The 13251-nt window shown below is 43.8% G+C and overlaps 1 protein-coding gene across 4 annotated transcripts in view; it reads left to right on the forward strand.

Moving 5' to 3' along the window:
• The window catches only part of EXOC6B (exocyst complex component 6B), a 310416-nt gene that overhangs the window by 41161 nt on the left and 256004 nt on the right, over positions 1-13251 (forward strand). The window lies entirely within an intron of this gene.

Genomic DNA, 13251 nt, shown 5'->3' on the forward strand with positions numbered 1-13251 from the left:
GGGGTCAGGGATTGAGGCTGGAATTGCCTCCCTGGAGGTGACAAAAGGGCCTGAATGTGGCTCTTGGGACGGGGTTTGTTGTCAGCATGGTGGTGCGGGGTTATGGGGTGAGCTGGAGGATCTCTGGGGGCTTTTCCAGCCTTGCTCATTCCGTGTCTTTATAGCAGAGGACTTTTCCCAAGGCTTTCCCATGTTCTCCCCAGCCTTTTCCCTTCAAACCCAAACCCAGTTCCTGTGGTTTTTCATGGATCAGCACATGGGGAGAGCTGTGCCTGGGGGGGACTTTGGGGTCTTTCCTTCCCCTCCTGATCCCTTTGGGTTCCTGCTCCATTTCCCTGGACCTGTGCTGACCTTCATCCTCCTTGCCCTCTGCAATCCCTCCCAGTTTTCCTTTGGCTCCTGCTTCCCAATCCTGGTGTCTCCTCAGCTTTGGTGGCACCACCACCTTCCCCAAGAGCTGCTGGCACCAAATTTCCCAATTTCCTCCCCAAACTGCTGAGGGAAGCCAGGCCCAGCCCCAATCCATGGGGAAGCTTCTTGGCAGTCTCTGTGGTGTGGAGGTGACCCCGAGGTGTTGGAAAGTCTCTTTTTCCCAGTCCCAAGACTGAAGAAGTCAGGATTTCCTTGGCTCTGGTTCTCAAGGTTGTTTATTTGCTGCTATCTATAGCATTGTCTGTCTGTCTGTCCTGCTGAGGTCTGTCTGGCAGGTTGGTTCATGGCACACTGACACCCTCAGGGCAGTGTTAGCTTTTTATACTAAAATACTTTATTTACAATAACTTCCCAGTGCCTATCCCCTGTGTCAGACAGTCTGTCTGTACCCTAAACCAATCCAGGAGTGCCCCCATCCCAGCAGAGGGTGCAGGACAAGAAGGACAGGACAGGCCCAGATTCCTCCATCTTGCATCTTGAACCCCCATTCTAAATCCCCAAAATTCTACTTTTCCAAAATTCTACTTTTTCCACACCCTCAGGCCGGTGTTATTTTTTTATATTAAGAACTACGTGCACTTTATTTACAATAATTTTCCAGTGCCTATCCCCTATGTCAGACAGTCTGTCTGTACCCTAAATCCAAAAGTGCCACCAGCACAGCAGAAGGTGCAGGACAAGAAGGACAGGACAGGCCCAGATTCCTCCATCTTGCCTCCTGAACCCAAAATTCTTCTTTTTCACCCTGTGATAAATTCACCATCATTCTACTCAAACCCCTGTGCCTTGTAACTCCTCACACAAAGTTGGGAATTGTTTCCATGGGCTACAATCCATGGAATTGGATTTTGACTCCGTGCCAGGGTCTCTGAGCCCCTGCCAGGGCCTGAGGAGTCTCCTGGGCTCCTGAAAGCTCCTGCTGGGGCTCTGGGCTGCTTTTGTTGGGAGGAGCACTCGGATGTGCTTTGTGGGAATTCTCTGCGCCGCCGTCCTCCTGGAGCTGTGGAAAAATGGAGGAATTCTGGGATTCGGGAATTCCGGGATTGGAGAATTTTGGGAATATTTGGGATGGGAAATTCCGGAGCTTTGGGATTCAGGAATTCCAGGATTTGAGAATTTTGGGAATATTTGGGATGGGAAATTCCGGAGTTTTGGGAGTCGGGAATTCCAAGTTTTGGGAATATTTGGGATGGGAAATTCCGGAGTTTTGGGATTCAGGAATTCCGGGATTTGAGAATTTTGGGAATATTTGGGATGGGAAATTCCAGAATTTTGGGATTCAGGAATTCCAAGATTTGAGAATTTTGGGAATATTTGGGATGGGAAATTCCAGAGTTTTGGGATTCAGGAATTCCGGGATTTGAGAATTTTGGGAATATTTGGGATGGGAAATTCTGGCGTTTTGGGATTCAGTAATTCCAAGATTTGAGAATTTTGGGAATATTTGGGATGGGAAATTCCGGAGTTTTGGGATTCGGGAATTCCAGGATTTGAGAATTTTGGGAATATTTGGGATGGGAAATTCCGGAGTTTTGGGATTCAGGAATTCCAGGGTTTGAGAATTTTGGGAATATTTGGGATGGGAAATTCCGGAGTTGTGGGATTCGGGAATTCCAAGTTTTGGGAATATTTGGGATGGGAAATTCCGGAGTTTTGGGATTCAGGAATTCCGGGATTTGAGAATTTTGGGAATATTTGGGATGGGAAATTCCAGAATTTTGGGATTCAGGAATTCTGAGTTTTGAGAATTTTGGGAATATTTGGGATGGGAAATTCCGGAGCTTTGGGATTCAGGAATTCCGGGATTTGAGAATTTTGGGAATATTTGGGATGGGAAATTCTGGCGTTTTGGGATTCAGTAATTCCAAGATTTGAGAATTTTGGGAATATTTGGGATGGGAAATTCCGGAGTTTTGGGATTCGGGAATTCCAGGATTTGAGAATTTTGGGAATATTTGGGATGGGAAATTCCGGAGTTTTGGGATTCAGGAATTCCAGGGTTTGAGAATTTTGGGAATATTTGGGATGGGAAATTCCGGAGTTTTGGGATTCGGGAATTCCAAGTTTTGGGAATATTTGGGATGGGAAATTTTGGAATTTTTGAAATTCTGGAATTCCGGGATTTGAGAATTTTGGGAATATTTGGGATGGGAAATTCCAGAGTTTTGGGATTCGGGAATTCCGATTTGAGAATTTTGGGAATATTTGGGATGGGAAATTCTGGAGTTTTGGGATTCAGGAATTCTGGGATTTGAGAATTTTGGGATTCAGGAATTCCGAGATTTGCGAATTTTGGGAATATTTGGGATGGGAAATTCCAGAATTTTGGGATTCAGGAATTCCGAGATTTGAGAATTTTGGGAATATTTGGGATGGGAAATTCTGGAGTTTTGGGATTCGGGAATTCCAGGATTTGAGAATTTTGGGAATATTTGGGATGGGAAATTCCGAAGTTTTGGGATTCAGGAATTCCGAGTTTTGAGAATTTTGGGAATATTTGGGATGGGAAATTCCGGAGTTTTGGGATTCGGGAATTCCAGGATTTGAGAATTTTGGGAATATTTGGGATGGGAAATTCCGGAGTTTTGGGATTCAGGAATTCCGAGTTTTGAGAATTTTGGGAATATTTGGGATGGGAAATTCCGGAGTTTTGGGATTCGGGAATTCCAGGGTTTGAGAATTTTGGGAATATTTGGGATGGGAAATTCCGGAGTTTTGGGATTCGGGAATTCCAGGGTTTGAGAATTTTGGGAATATTTGGGATGGGAAATTCTGGAGTTTTGGGATTCAGGAATTCTGAGTTTTGAGAATTTTGGGATGGGAAATTCCGGAGTTTTGGGATTCGGGAATTCCGAGTTTTGAGAATTTTGGGAATATTTGGGATGGGAAATTCCGGAGTTTTGGGATTCGGGAATTCCAAGTTTTGGGAATATTTGGGATGGGAAATTTTGGAATTTTTGAAATTCTGGAATTCCGGGATTTGAGAATTTTGGGAATATTTGGGATGGGAAATTCCGGAGTTTTCGTATTCAGGAATTCCGAGTTTTGAGAATTTTGGGAATATTTGGGATGGGAAATTCCGGAGTTTTCGGATTCAGGAATTCCAGGGTTTGAGAATTTTGGGAATATTTGGGATGGGAAATTCCGGAGTTTTGGGATTCAGGAATTCCGAGTTTTGAGAATTTTGGGAATATTTGGGATGGGAAATTCCGGAGTTTTGGGATTCGGGAATTCCGAGTTTTGGGAATATTTGGGATGGGAAATTTTGGAATTTTTGAAATTCTGGAATTCCGGGATTTGAGAATTTTGGGAATATTTGGGATGGGAAATTCCGGAGTTTTGGGATTCGGGAATTCCAGGGTTTGGGAATTTTGGGAATATTTGGGATGGGAAATTCCGGAGTTTTGGGATTCAGGAATTCCGAGATTTGAGAATTTTGGGGATATTTGGGATGGGAAATTCCGGAGTTTTGGGATTCAGGAATTCCAGGGTTTGAGAATTTTGGGAATATTTGGGATGGGAAATTCCGGAGTTTTGGGATTCGGGAATTCCGAGTTTTGAGAATTTTGGGAATATTTGGGATGGGAAATTCCGGAGTTTTGGGATTCGGGAATTCCAGGGTTTGGGAATATTTGGGATGGGAAATTCTGGAATTTTTGAAATTCTGGGATTTGAGAATTTTGGGGATATTTGGGATGGGAAATTCCAGAGTTTTGGGATTCAGGAATTCTGGGATTTGAGAATTTTGGGAATATTTGGGATGGGAAATTCCAGAGTTTTGGGATTCAGGAATTCCGGGGTTTGAGAATTTTGGGAATATTTGGGATGGGAAATTCTGGAGTTTTGGGATTCAGGAATTCCAAGATTTGAGAATTTTGGGAATATTTGGGATGGGAAATTCCGGAGTTTTGGGATTCAGGAATTCTGAGTTTTGAGAATTTTGGGAATATTTGGGATGGGAAATTCCGGAGTTTTGGGATTCGGGAATTCCAGGGTTTGAGAATTTTGGGAATATTTGGGATGGAAAATTCCAGAGTTTTGGGATTCGGGAATTCCGAGTTTTGGGAATATTTGGGATGGGAAATTCTGGAATTTTTGAAATTCTGGGATTTGAGAATTTTGGGGATATTTGGGATGGGAAATTCCAGAGTTTTGGGATTCAGGAATTCTGGGATTTGAGAATTTTGGGAATATTTGGGATGGGAAATTCCAGAGTTTTGGGATTCAGGAATTCTGGGATTTGAGAATTTTGGGAATATTTGGGATGGGAAATTCTGGAGTTTTGGGATTCAGGAATTCCAAGTTTTGGGAATATTTGGGATGGGAAATTCCGGAGTTTTCGGATTCAGGAATTCCAGGATTTGAGAATTTTGGGAATATTTGGGATGGGAAATTCCGGAGTTTTGGGATTCAGGAATTCCGAGATTTGAGAATTTTGGGGATATTTGGGATGGGAAATTCCGGAGTTTTGGGATTCAGGAATTCCAGGGTTTGAGAATTTTGGGAATATTTGGGATGGGAAATTCCGGAGTTTTGGGATTCGGGAATTCCGAGTTTTGAGAATTTTGGGAATATTTGGGATGGGAAATTCTGGAGTTTTGGGATTTGGGAATTCCGGGATTTGAGAATTTTGGGAATATTTGGGATGGGAAATTCCGGAGTTTTGGGATTCAGGAATTCCAGGGTTTGAGAATTTTGGGAATATTTGGGATGGGAAATTCCGGAGTTTTGGGATTCAGGAATTCCAGGATTTGAGAATTTTGGGAATATTTGGGATGGGAAATTCCGGAGTTTTGGGATCTGGGAATTCCGGGATTTGCTGTGTCAGATGCCACTGAATAAATGATGGAATTTGGTCAAATATTCCCAGAAATCCCCATCCCCGATATTCCCAAAATTCCCAAATCCTAGAATTCCCCATCCCAAAATTCCCAAATCCTGGAATTCCTGATCCCAAATATTCCCAGGAATAAATTGGGAATTCCTGCTATTCCTACCTGGGACCGAGGTGTTACCAGCTGGAAAACCAGGATGATAATAATAATAATAATAGTAATAATAATAATAATAACAATAATAATAATAATAATAATAATAATAATCATCATCATCATCATCATCATTATTATTAAAAATAATAATTATTGGCAAAATTATTGGCAAAAATCAACTTAATTATTGTTCAAATCAACTTCAGTGCTGCTCTCCTGCTTTGCTTTGCCCCTGGCAATACTGGGCTGTCCCTGGTGCTCTGTGGGATTTTCCAGACTGGAACAATTTCTGTTGGAAACTGGGAATTGGATGGGGAGGGGAATGTCTGTGCAGGAGGAGGAGGGGGACAAATCCACCAGGGAATGATTTTCGTGTTAGGATTGAGCATTTTCTATCTGCCAGAAAGGACAAAAAATCAATTTTTCTGTATTTTTGGTGTAAGTGTGGACCTGTGTCGGTGACAGGACACGGCAGAGTGGGCTTCGATTTTGTCTTGAAATTTTGTGTTTAAATTCTGAGCTTAAATTTTGGGCTTGATTTTGGGGTTTCAAGTTTGGGCTTCAGTTCTGGGCCTTAATTCAAGTCTGGACTTAAATTTGGGATTTAAATTTTGAGCTTTAGTTCTGGGGTTTAATTCAGTTCTGGGCTTAGATTTGGGGTTTAAATTTTGGTGTTTAAATTTGAGGTTTAAGTTTTGGGCTTAGATTTGGGGTTTAAATTTTGGGGTTTCAATTTGGGGTTTAAGTTTTGGGCTTAGATTTGGGGTTTAAATTTGGGGTTTAAATTTGGGGTTTAAGTTTTGGGCTTGATTTTGGGCTTCAGTTCTGGGCTTTAATTAAATTCTGGGCTTAAATTTGGAGTTTAAATTTGGGGTTTAAATTTTAGGGTTTAAATTTGGGGTTTAAATTTTGGGCTTGATTTTGGGCTTCAGCTCTGGCTTTAAGTAAATTCTGGGCTTTAATTCTGGGCTTTTAAATTCTTTAATTAAATGCTGGGCTTAAATTCGGGGTTTAAATTTTGAGTTTAAATTTTGGGGTTTAGTTCTGGGCTTAAATTTGGGGTTTAAATTCTGGGGTTTAAATTTGGTGTTTAATTTTTGGGCTTGATTTTGGGCTTCAGTTCTGGGCTTTAATTAAATTCTGGGTTTAAATTTGGGGTTTAAATTTTAGGGTTTAAATTTGGGGTTTAAATTTTAGGGTTTAAATTTGGGGTTTAAGTTTTGGGCTTGATTTTGGGCTTCCATTCTGGTCCTTAATTCTATTCTGGGCTTAAATTTGGGATTTAAGTTTTGAGCTTCAGTTTTGAGCTTCAGTTTTGATTTGGTCTTAGATTTTGGGTTTAAATTTTGGGCTTCAATTGTGGCCTTAAATCAATTCTTGATGGATTGGCAGAAGGAAAACAAAAATTGAATTTTCCCCTCGCTTTCCCCAGCACCTAAATGGGAAATCTTTGGAGATTTTTTTTTTGGATTTTTGCTGCTGTCCTGACTGGCTAAACCTCGGAATCATGAGGTTTAAGCTGCTGCCAGTCCCATCCTAGGCAGGCATGAATTTTAAACCTCTTTTGCCCTTTTTTCCGGGGCTGTTGCACCACTCCTGGAGTCGCTGTTGTTTTTCTGCCGTGCTCAGTAGTTAAATTTGTTTATGACAAAAGTTAGACTGAGATTAAACAAACTGCTAATGCTTTTATGTCGCTTAATGAGAAGAAAATGTTTCTGAGGGACTCAAACCACTACAGAGGGTTTAAAAAAGGGGGAAATAAAAGAGAATTGAAGTCTGCAGCAGGCTGAGGAATTTGTTCCTCTGTTAATTGGGACCAAAAGCCGCTCGTGTTGCTCTGTCCCCAGCATTGTCCCGGAGCTCTTTCATTCCATCCCTGCAGATTTCCCCCCTCTGCGCTTCCAGCTGAATTTATTTCACTTCCTTGCTGGGATGGGCCTGGCTCAGCCCTGCCCGAGGCTCTGGGATGGGGTCAGGAGGGGTTTTTGGGATCTCGGAGCCCTTCCAGTGCCATCCCCACTGTCCCAGGTGCTCCAAGCCCTGTCCAGGCTGGTCCTGGACATCCCCGGGATGGGGAATTGAGGCTTGGAGCACCTGGAGGTGTCCCTGCCATGCCAGGGGGGCCACACCAAACTTGATTTTTTCTGCACGAAAGTTTGGCTAAAAAGGAATAAAATAATAGAATAATAGAATAAAATAATAACCAAAGGGGTTTAATCATCAGATATTTATTTCTTAGCTTTGCCACCTCCAAGGGGAATTATTCCCTCCTGGTTTTGGAAAAATGATCCTGGAGGAGCAGGAGAGCTCAGGAAGGAAGAGCCAGGGCTGGATTTTCCTGGAAAAAGATCCTGGAGGGTCAGAGAGCTCAGGAGGGCTGGATTTTCCTGGAAAAGGGGCCCTGGAGGGTCAGGAGGGCTGGATTTTCCTGGAAAAGGAATTCTGGGGGATCAGGAGAGCTCAGGAGGGAAGAGCTTCCCATCGTGTGCTGGTGTTTCCTTCCTGTCTGACACCAAACTTTATTTTTTCGCACTCAAGTTTGGCTAAAAAGGAATAAAACAATAGAATTTTCTAATAACCAAAGGGGTTTAGTCATCAGATATTTATTTCTTGGCTTTGCCACCTCCAAAGGGAATTTGTCCTGGGCATTTTAAGTCATTTTGAGCTGGTTTTTTTTCCCTCATTTTCAGATGTAAATCCCAAATTTAGGTCCCTTCCCACCCAAACCACTCTGGGACTGTCCCTCCTGTCTGGAGGAGGTTTCCAGCTGAGCTTGGTGTCTCTGGGGGTTTTTTTGGGCTGTACCCCCCAAATCTCCCCCAATTTTGCTGCTGTGGGTGGAGAAGTGGCCGAGGACCCCGGGGAGGGCTCAGGGTGTGGTGGGGCAGGATGAGGGTGAGATGGGAGATGGGAGATGATGGGAGATGATGGGAGATGATGGGAGATGGGAGATGATGGGAGATGATGGGAGATGGGAGATGATGGGAGATGATGGGAGATGATGGGAGATGGGAGATGATGGGAGATGATGGGAGATGATGAGAGATGATGGGAGATGATGGGAGATGTTCACCTCCCATCCCTCCCCTGGAAAAGGGCAGGAGCAGCAGAGGATCCATGGGGACACGGATGGGAATTGAGGAAATTGGGGAGTGGACACTGCTGGGGTCAGAGCTCCCTTCTCTGGGACAGGGACAGGCCCAGGGAGCTGCTCCAGGGTGGCTTTAGGTTGGATTTTAGGGAAAGGTTCCTCATCCAGAGGGTGCTGGGCACTGCCCAGGGAGTGAGAATGTTCCCAAGGCTGCCAGAGCTCCAGGAGCGTTGGGACAGCACTGCCAGGGATGCCCAGGTGGGATTTTGGGGGGTCTGGGCAGGGCCAGGGGTGGATGGATGATCCCTGTGGATCTTGGGTTATTCCATGGCTTTCTGACCCTGGCACAGGATGGATTTTGGATTTGGCAATGCCAAGGCTTGGATGGATGATCCCTGTGGATCTTGGGTTATTCCATGGCTTTCTGACCTTGGCACAGGCTGGATTTTGGATTTGGCAATGCCAGGGGCTGGGCTGGATGATCCCTGTGGATCTTGGGTTATTCCATGGCTTTCTGACCCTGGCACAGGATGGATTTTGGATTTGGCAATGCCAGGGGCTGGGCTGGATGATCCCTGTGGATCTCAGGATATTCCATGGCTTTCTGGCCCCTGGCAGGGGTGGATTGTGGGGTGTCTGGCAATGCCAGGGGTGTGATCCCTGATCCCTGTGGATATTCCATGGGTTCCTGACCCCTGACACAGGGTGGGATTGTTCAGAGGGTCTGTGCAGGGTCTGAGGCTGGGCTGGATGATCCCTGTGGATCTCAGGATATTCCATGGCTTTCTGGCCCCTGGCACAGGGTGGATTTTGGGGTGCCAGGGGTGGGCTGGATGATCCCTGTGGATCTCAGATCATTCCATGGCACAGATTTTGGGGTATCTGTCAATGCCAGGGGTTTAATCCCTGATCCCTGTGGATATTCCATGGCTTGCTGACCCCTGGCACAGGATGGATTTTGGATTTGGCAATGCCAGGGGCTGGGCTGGATGATCCCTGTGTGTCTCAGGATATTCCATGGCACAGGGTGGATTTTGGATTTGGCAGTGCCAGGGGCTGGGCTGGACAATTCCTGTGGATCTCAGGATATTCCATGACTTTTCTGACCTGTGGCACAGGTTGGGATTGTTGGGGTGTCTGGCAATGCCAGGGGTGTGATCCCTGATCCCTGTGGACATTCCATGGCTTTCTGACCCTGGCACAGGCTGGATTTGGGATGTCTGCAATGCCAGGGGCTGGGCTGGATGATCCCTGTGGATCTCAGGATATTCCATGGCTTTCTGGCCCCTGGCACAGGCTGGATTTTGGGGTGCCAAGGGTTTAATCCCTGATCCCTGTGGACATTCCATGGCTTGCTGACCCTGGCACAGGCTGGATTTTGGGATGTCTGGCAATGCCAGGGGTTGGATGGATGATCTCTGTGGATCTCAGATTATTCCATGGCACAGATTTTGGGGTATCTGGCAATGCCAGGGGTTTAATCCCTGATCCCTGTGGACATTCCATGGCTTGCTGACCCTGGCACAGGGTGGATTTTGGTGTGCCAGGGGTTTAATCCCTGATCCCTGTGGACATTCCATGGCTTTCTGGCCCCTGGCACAGGGTGGATTTTGGGGTGCCAAGGGTTTGATCCCTGATCCCTGTGGACATTCCATGGCTTTCTGACCCTGGCACAGGGTGGATTTTGGGGTGCCAAGGGTTTAATCCCTGATCCCTGTGGACATTCCATGGCTTTCTGACCCTGGCACAGGGTGGATTTTGGGGTGCCAAGGGTTTAATCCCTGATCCCTGTGGACATTCCATGGCTTCCTGACCCCTGGCACTGCCAGATCTTTGTCTGGCACTTCCCATCTCAGCCTCCTGGCAGCTCCAGCTTTGTTTTGTCCATGTTTTGGGGGGATTAAACTTTGCAGGAACTCCTGGCTGCACATGGCAGCTCCCCATCCATTTGTGGCTTTCCTGGAAAGATTTTTGGGGTTTTTTTTCCAGTTTTGACCTTTCAGAGAAAAAATAAACAAACCAAAAAAACCAACAAAACAAAACAAAAAAAAAACCAACAACCAAGAACCAAACCAAACCGGAAGTGGATTTTGAAGGGATGCTGGAATGGTGAAATCCAGCAGCCCAATCCCAGGAATTTCAAAGCCTTTTCCATGGTCTGGCGCTGCAGGGAGGGTTCCAGCCTGCCCTGGGTTCTGGCTGTGCCCCTCTGGCTCAGCCCTTTCCACCAGAAGCCGTCCCGTGGGGCAGCTTTGCTCACCAGCACTTCCTTACGGCAAAGAGGGAAGGTTAAAAAAGCCTCCAGGAGGGGTTTCTGGAGCTCTGTCCCAGCCTGTGCTTAAAACCAGCAGGAGGAGCCTAAACCGAGCTTAATTCTTGTTTTCTGTGGGATTAAACTCTTGTTTGAATTGGGAATGGGGTAACTGAGAGGTGTTTTAAACATTTGATTTTAGTTTTAGTCTCATATGAAGGCTGAGGCAATACAGAGGTTATAATTTATGTTATCACAATCAGAAGCTGATTATTTCTTAATTACCTTATGAGCATTTCTAACTTATCAACTTTTATTGTACTGTACCATAAATACATAAAAATTAATAATCTAAATTATCTAAAATCTAATAATAATCTAAAATCCTCATAAATCTTACTACAATCTATCTTTTATAATTATTTCCCTAAAATATTTAATCTTTTTATATAAACTCATCTTTTAAAACTTATTTTTATTTAATTTCTCTCTTAATAATATCTATCTTATTCTATATCATTTCTAAGTCAACGTTTCTTACCTCAAAATTTGTATATAAATTCATGCTGTGTAAACCTTCTGTCAAGTTTTAAAAATTTTCTGCAAATGTATTTCCTACAGATTTCTTAATAATAATTTAGGCCAGAATAAGAAGGGCTCTACTTTTATTTTTCAACTTTTTTTTTAATGTATTTGATTTCTTTCTGAAATTCCTGTGCTGTTCTAAATTGTGTTAGCCTGGATTAATTAACCAGGTGTGGATAAACCTTTCTGTGGGATTGAGGGATGGGAAAAGAGGAAATCTCTCAAACTTGGTGTGTTCATAAAACTTCTGTGTCTGAGAGAGCCACCAAAAATTGTAAATATGGGGGAAAAACCCCAAAACCCAAAGTTTAAATAATGATTATTTCCAAACTCGGTGTGTTCATGAAACACCTCTATTTGAGAGAGGCACCAAAAATTGTAAATATGGGGGAAAAACCCCAAAACTCAAAGGTTAAATAATGATTATTTCCAAACTTGGTGTGTTCATAAAACTTTTGTGTCTGAGAGAGGCACCAAAAATTGTAAATATGGGGGAAAAAACCCAAACCAACAGGTTAAATAATCATTATTTCTAAACTTGGTGTGCTCATAAAACACCTGTGTCTGAGAGAGGCACCAAAAATTGTAAATATGGGGGAAAAAACCCCAAAACTCAAAGGTTAAATAATCAATATTTGCCAAACTCGGTGTGTTCATAAAACTTCTGGATTTGAGAGAGGCACCAAAAATTGTAAATATAGAAAAAAACCTCAAACCCCAAAGGTTAAATAATGAATATTTGCCAAACTTGGTATGATCATAAAACTTTTGTATTTGAGAGAGGCACCAAAAATTGTAAATATAGAAAAAAACCTCAAAACTCAAAGGTTAAAAAATCATTATTTGCAAAACTTGGTATGTTCATAAAACTTTTGTATTTGAGAGAGGCACCAAAAATTGTAAATATGGGGGAAAAACCCCAAATCCCAAAGGTTAAATAATCAATATTTGCCAAACTTGGTGTGTTCATAAAACTCCTGTATTTGAGAGAGGCACCAAAAATTGCAAATATGGGGGAAAAAACCCAAACCCAACAGGTTAAATAATGATTATTTCCAAACTCGGTGTGTTCATAAAACAACTGTGTCTGAGAGAGGCACCAAAAATTGTAAATATGGGGGAAAACCCCCAAAATTCAAAGGTTAAATAATGAATATTTGCCAAACTTGGTATGTTCATAAAACTTTTGTATTTGAGAGAGGCACCAAAAATTGTAAATATGGGGGAAAAAACCCAAACCAACAGGTTAAATAATCATTATTTGCCAAACTTGGTGTGTTCATAACACAACTGTGTTTGAGAGAGGCACCAAAAATTGTAAATATGGGGGAAAAACCCCCTGTTTAAAAAATCAGTATTTGCCAGGGGTGCCCAGGGAGTGGATCTGACACTGCTCCTGTGGCCAGGATTTGGGGTCCCCAGGAGGATTTTCCAAAACTGAGGAATTTAGAAGGGTGGGAGGCAGTGTGGAGGAAGGTGATGGTGGAGTTTGGGATTTTGGGTGGTTTTGGGGTGGTTTTGGGGTGTTTTGGGGCGAGGTTTGTTCTTTGCACCACCAAGCTGAGTAATTAATGTTGATTATTTGGAGTTGAGGGGCACCAGGGGATCTCTGAGCTCTCCTGTGGGAGGAGGCAGAACCGTCCCAAAATTCTGGAATGTCCATCCTGCACCTTTGGGGTGCCTGGATTGGGGGCTGGCCTGGCTCTTGTTCCCTCCTGGTTTTGGAAAAATGATCCTGGAGGAGCAGGAGAGCTCAGGAGGGAAGAGCCAGGGCTGGATTTTCCTTGGGAAAATGATCCTGGAGGGTCAGGAGGGCTGGATTTTCCTGGAAAAGGAATTCTGGAGGGTGAGGAGAGCTCAGGAGGGAAGAGCCAGGGCTGGGATTTCCCTGGAAAAATGAT

Source organism: Molothrus ater, chromosome 4 (genome assembly GCF_012460135.2).
Source record: "Molothrus ater isolate BHLD 08-10-18 breed brown headed cowbird chromosome 4, BPBGC_Mater_1.1, whole genome shotgun sequence".
Taxonomy (NCBI): Eukaryota; Metazoa; Chordata; class Aves; order Passeriformes; family Icteridae; genus Molothrus; species Molothrus ater.